Source organism: Equus quagga, chromosome 14 (genome assembly GCF_021613505.1).
Source record: "Equus quagga isolate Etosha38 chromosome 14, UCLA_HA_Equagga_1.0, whole genome shotgun sequence".
NCBI lineage: Eukaryota > Metazoa > Chordata > Mammalia > Perissodactyla > Equidae > Equus > Equus quagga.
In genome coordinates, this window is record NC_060280.1 from 67,322,288 (window position 1) to 67,328,161 (window position 5,874).

Genomic DNA, 5,874 nt, shown 5'->3' on the forward strand with positions numbered 1-5,874 from the left:
CTCCGAATGCTTTTGCACATGCTGTTCCCTCTGCCTCAATGCTCTTCCCCATACCTCCGCTTGGCTGCTGCTTCTCATCAATCAGATTTCAGCTTAATATCACCTCCTCAGAAAGGCCTTCCCTGATTACTAACCTAAAGTAGCCACGAGACGCTCTCTATCCTGTCTATCCTGTATCTTTGTTGAGATATAATTGACACACAATGAACTGCACATGTTTAAAATGCTTGTTGGGAATAGCCCAGCAGCTGCAGCCAAGTCCAGATCCAACACTGTGTGCCATGGTCGCTCACCTGCCCTCCCGGCATGCGCTCCTGATTCCATCTGGTCCTAAGTCCAATATGGCAACTCTCAAGGACCAGCTGATTCAGAATCTTGTTAAGGAAGAACACACTTCCCAGAATAAGATTACAGTTGTTGGGGTTGGTGCTGTTGGCGTGGCCTGTGCCACCAGTCTCTTCCTCAGAACTTGGCCGATGACTTGCTCTTGTTCATGTCACTGAAGACAAATTGAAGGGAGAGATGACAGATCTCCAGCATCTTTTTCCTTAGAACACCAAAAATTGTCTCTGGCAAAGACTTTAATGTGACTGCACGCTCCGAGCTGGTTATTATCACAGCTGGGGCATGTCAGCAGGAGGGAGAAAGCCATCTTAATTTGGTCCAGTGTAACGTGAACACCTTTAATTCATCATTCCTAATATTGTAAAATAAAGCCTCAACTGCAAGTTGCTTCTTGTTTCCAATCCAGTGGATATCTTGACCTATGTGGCTTGGAAGATAAGCGGCTTTCCCAAAAACTGTTTATTGGAAGTAATTCCAACCTGGATTCAGCCCAGGTCCATTGCCCAATGAGGGAAAGGCTGGGAGTTCACCCATTAAGCTGTTCTGGGCGGACCCTTGGGGAGCCTGGAGATGCTAGTGTATGGAGTGGGGTGAATGTGGCTGGTGTCTCCCTGAAGTGTCTGCACCTGGGTTTAGGCGTTGATACAGGTAAGGAACGTTGGCAAGAGAGTCACAAACAGGGAGCTGACACTGCTCATGAGGTGCTCAACCTGAAGGGCTGCACATCCTGGGCCACTGGACTGTCTGTGGCAGATTTGGCAGGAAGCATAATGAAGAATCTTAGGTGGTGCATCCAATTTCCACTATGATTAAGGGTCTCTATGGAATATAAGATGATGTCTTCCTTAGTGTGCCTTGCATCTCGGGACAGAATGGAATCTCAGGCCTGGTGAAGGCAGCTCTGACTCCTGAGGAGGAGGCCCATTTGAAGAAGAGGGCAGACACACTTTGGGGGTCCAAAAAGAGCTGCACTTTTAAAGTCTTCTCATGTTGCAGCCTAGACACTTCACTGTCTAGGCTGCAACAGGATTTTAGTTGGAGATTGTGCGTATTGTCCTTTTAATCTGATCTGTGACGAAAGCAGTAATATTAAGGGAGCCTAGGAACAACATCAATTTCCCAAAGTTAGAAATGGGAATGCTTCATAAAACCCTGCAGCTATATCCTGATGCCGGCTGGTACTTATCTTGTGTGGTCCTAAACTGGTTAGCGTGAAATAGTTCCACCACCTCAGAGGCATGACCGCCAATGTTGCTCATGCTGCAGTTGCCCCTCAAACCAGATGCGTGCTTACTGGGTGCTATGTAAGTTCTGGTTCCTTCAGCCAATACGCCTAGTCCAGCTTTTTCTTCTTCTTCAATCAATCACATCCTGGGATGCAGTGTATAAATCCAGTACTGTATGTCTTGTGCATAACTGTTCTAAAGGACCTTATTTTGTGTATCTGAATAGTGCACGTTGCCATGTAATGTAAAAAGAAAAATCTACATATAAATAATGCAACCAACTATCCAGGTGTCGTACCAACTAAAACACTAAATAAATCGTTCTGAACAGTGAAAAAAACCCCAAATGCTCAGTTGGATAAATTTTGACATATATACACACCTGTGAAACCATCACCACAATCTAGATAATAAACCCATCCATCGCCCCCCCAAAGCTTCTTCATGTCCCTTGTAATCCCTCCCTCCCTTCTAGAATTTCACATAAATGAAATCATACAGGATGTACTTTTTTTTGGGAGAGTCTGGCTTTTTTCACTCTGCATAATTATTTAGAGATTTATCCATGTAGCCTGTGTCAATAGTTTATTCCTTTATATTGCTGAGTACTATCCATTGTGCAGATGGACCAACATTTGTTATCCAGTCACCTGTTGGTGGACATTCAGGTTGTTTCCGCGGGTTGGCTATTATAAGTAAAGCTGCATGGACATTTGTGTACAAGTTGTTCTCTTTGGTAAATACTCAAAGCTGAAGGGCTGGATCAGATTTAACTTTTTAAGAAACTGTCCAAGCTGTTTTCCAAAGTGGCTGCACCATTTTACATTCCCACCAGCAGTGGAGGAGTGTTCCAATTCTTCCACAGCCTTGATAAAAATTGGTATGGTCAGTCTTGATTTTTAACGACTCTAATAGCTAAGTCATGGTTTCTAATTGTGGTTTTAATTTGCATTTCCCTGATGATTAATAATGTTAACGATCTTTGTAAGTGCTGCTTTGCCATTTGTAGCCCTTCTTTGGTAAAACTTCTGTCCAAATGTTTTGCACCCCCCTTTTAAAAATAGGGTTGTTTGTTTTCTTATTAAGTTGCGGGTTGTACTTTTTATATTCTGGATACAAGTCCTTTATCAGATCTGTGATTTGCAAATATTTTCTCCCAGTCTCTGGTTTGTCTTTTCATTCTCTTAGTGTCTTTCAAAGAAGAGAAGTTATTAATTTTGCTGAAGTCAAATCTATCAATTTCTTCTTTTGTGGCTCATACATCATAGTGTTATATCTAAGACATCTTTGCCTAATTCACATCATGAAGGTTTTCTCTTAGAAGTCGTATAGTCTTAGGTTTTACATTTGGGTCTGTGATACATTTTGAGTTAACTTTTGTAGTTTGCATTTATTTACAAAATAATTTTGCGTTTTGAGTATGTGGTGTGAGGTATGGATAGAAGTTCTTCTTTTTTTCATATGCTATACATTTGTCTCATCACAGTTTGTTGAATGACTGTCCATTCTCCACTGAATTGCCTTTGCACCTGCAAAACATCAATTGACCAGACAGGAGTGGATCTATTTCTGGTCTTTCTGTTCTGTTCCATGATTCTATTTGCCTGTCTTGATGCCAATACCACAGTATCTTAGTTGCTGTAGCTTTACGATAAGCTTTGAAGTTAGGTAGTGTGGGCCCTTCCAACTTTGTTCTTCTTTCTTAAAGTTGTTTTGGCTCTTCTAGGTCTTTTGCATTTCCACATAAATTTTAGAATCAGCATGCCAATTTCTATAAAAAAGTCTGCTACAATTTTTGATTGGGACTGCATTGAATTTATAAGTCAATTTGGATAAGATTAACATCTTAACAATATTGTCTTTCAATCTATTAACAGGGTATATCTCTGCATTTATTTAGATTTTCTTTAATTTCTCTCAGCAGTATTTTGTAATTTTCAATGTACCAGTCTTATATGTCTTTGCTCAGATTTATACCTAAATATTTCATATTTTATGACACTATTGTAAAAGGCATTATTTTTTCTAAAGTTTAATTTCCAATTGGTTGATGATATTATATAGAAATGCAATAGATTTTTGTATATTGAGTTTGTATCCTGCAATCTTGCTAAACTCATTGATTAGTTCTAACAAATTTTATGTAGATTCTATTGGATTTTATGCATAGATGATTATGCCATCTGTGAATAAAGATAGTTTTACTTCTTCCTTTCAAATCTTGAGGCCTTTTATTTCCTTTTCTTGCCTTATTACACTGGCTAGAACCTTCAGTTCAGTGTTGAATAGAGGTGGTGAGAGCAGAGATCCTTGCCTTGTTTATACCTAAGAGATCTTAGGGGGAAAGCAATCAGTCTTTCACCATTAAATATGATGTTAACTGTATTTTTTTAATAGATACCCTTTATCAGTTTGAGGAAGTTTCTTTCTATTTTTAGTTTGCTGAGAGTTTTTATCAAGAATGGATGTTGGGTTTTTGTCAAATGCTTTTTCTGCATGTATTGAGATGACCAAATGGTTCTTCTTTTGTAGTCTATTAATATGGCGAGCTTCATTGATTGATTTTTGAATTTTAAACCAACTCTGTATTTCTGAGATACTTGGTTGTGAAGTATTATCCTTTTGCTATATTGTTGGGTTGAATTTACTAAAAATCTGGTTAAGAATTTTTGCATCTATCACCATGAGGGGTACTGGCCTGTAGTTTTCTTATAATGTCTTTGTCTGGTTTCAGTATCAGAGTAACGCTGACCTCATAAACTGAGTTTTGAAGTATTCCCTTTTCTTTAATCTTCTGGAAGAATTTCTGTAGATTTGGTATTATTTCTTCTGCAAATGTTTGGTAGAATTCACCAGTGAAGCCATCTGGGCCTGGAGTTTTCTTTGTGGGAAGATCTTTAACTACAATTTCAATTTCTTTAATATGTACAGGGCAATTCAGTTTATCTATTTTTTCTTGAATGAGCTCTGCTAGTTTTCCATCACTCTGTTTTTAATTCTTTGCACAGCCCTTTACATTATCTGAAAAATTCCTGTTTATTTCCATAATTTTTGTTTATTTTGTTTATATTTCTTCCATATAAGTCTGAGCTCCAGGAGCACAGAGGCTGTCATTTTGTCTTTGTATCTGGCACAGAGTGTGAGCTCCATTAATAATTGGGGAATGACTAGATGTTATTTTAATCTTTATAAGAACACTGCAACATGGATATTCCTATTTTATACCTGTGAAAACTGAGGCTTAGAGAGATTAAGTAAATTGCCCAGTAAGTACCACATAAACCAATAAGTGGATCAAACATATGATCTTGTTCCTACACGTTTTCCTCTCTGAGTAAGTATTTACTTGGTAGCAAAGTATAAGAGACCTGCCTGCAGAGAAACCAGATGATGGGTCCAGACTTCAGTGTGCGCGAGACTCACCTGGAGAACTTATCAAATGGCCGGGGATGTGCATCTTCAGCCAGCTCCCCAGATGATTCTGGCACGCATCGTCGGGGGACCACACTTTGAGAGGCTCTGACCCAGCCTGTGCGGATGCAGGGGAAGTGAAAGCTCACCTCTGTTTGGAGGAGGGGACTCTTGGTGTGGATGGACCTAGAAGCACTAGAGGGGATGGTTGTGAATTCTGAGTGTTCAGGACCCCAGCCTTGGAGGGTGGGGTGTTTGTAGATATTTGTTACAAGCCCCAAAGGCATTAAATCCACCCAAGCAAGTCCTTTTTCAGGGCCAGTGGCTTATGAATCAATACCTTTCCCCTCTACTCCTGTGTTTCTCAAGTGCCCAGAGACAGGGGCAGTGCCATTTCTCCACTTTTAATAAAAGGATAAGCCACAGGTCTTTCAAGCTCTCCTTGGATAAGGCCCCGGAAACCTCACTGCCCCATCGAGCCCCATTCCTCACTTCTTGCCTGGCTCCAAGGGGATGTGGGGACCAGGATGCGAGGGAAGGAAGACAGGGAAACAGAGAAGTCCTGGGCTACTTACTAGCAAAAGGCTTGATTAGCAGATGCCTCTGCTCAGGGGCTTGGAGAGCTGCCCTCTGGCATGTTCAAGGAGGGGCATGGGGTGAGTGAAGAGACTCGAGGCCCTGGGACTGCACCATAGGGTTTGCTCATCTCTGCAGGTTCTCCTGGCTCACACTCAACCTGTGCGGATCAGGGAAGGAGTGGGGTACATCTAGAGGGGATGAGAGGGGGCTGGGAGGGGTGCTTGGAGAAGGGGGATAGGGCTTGTGCTCCATCCTCGTACTCTGGGCTTTGGTATGGTACATTCCAAAGTGCCAGCTGGGTTCCCTGTCCCCC

At 41.2% G+C, this 5,874-nt stretch overlaps 1 pseudogene; it reads left to right on the plus strand.

Moving 5' to 3' along the window:
- Positions 1–341: 341 nt before the first annotated feature.
- LOC124225580 (L-lactate dehydrogenase A chain-like) lies at positions 342–4,316 on the plus strand (annotated as a pseudogene).
- The last annotated feature ends 1,558 nt before the right edge of the window (positions 4,317–5,874 follow it).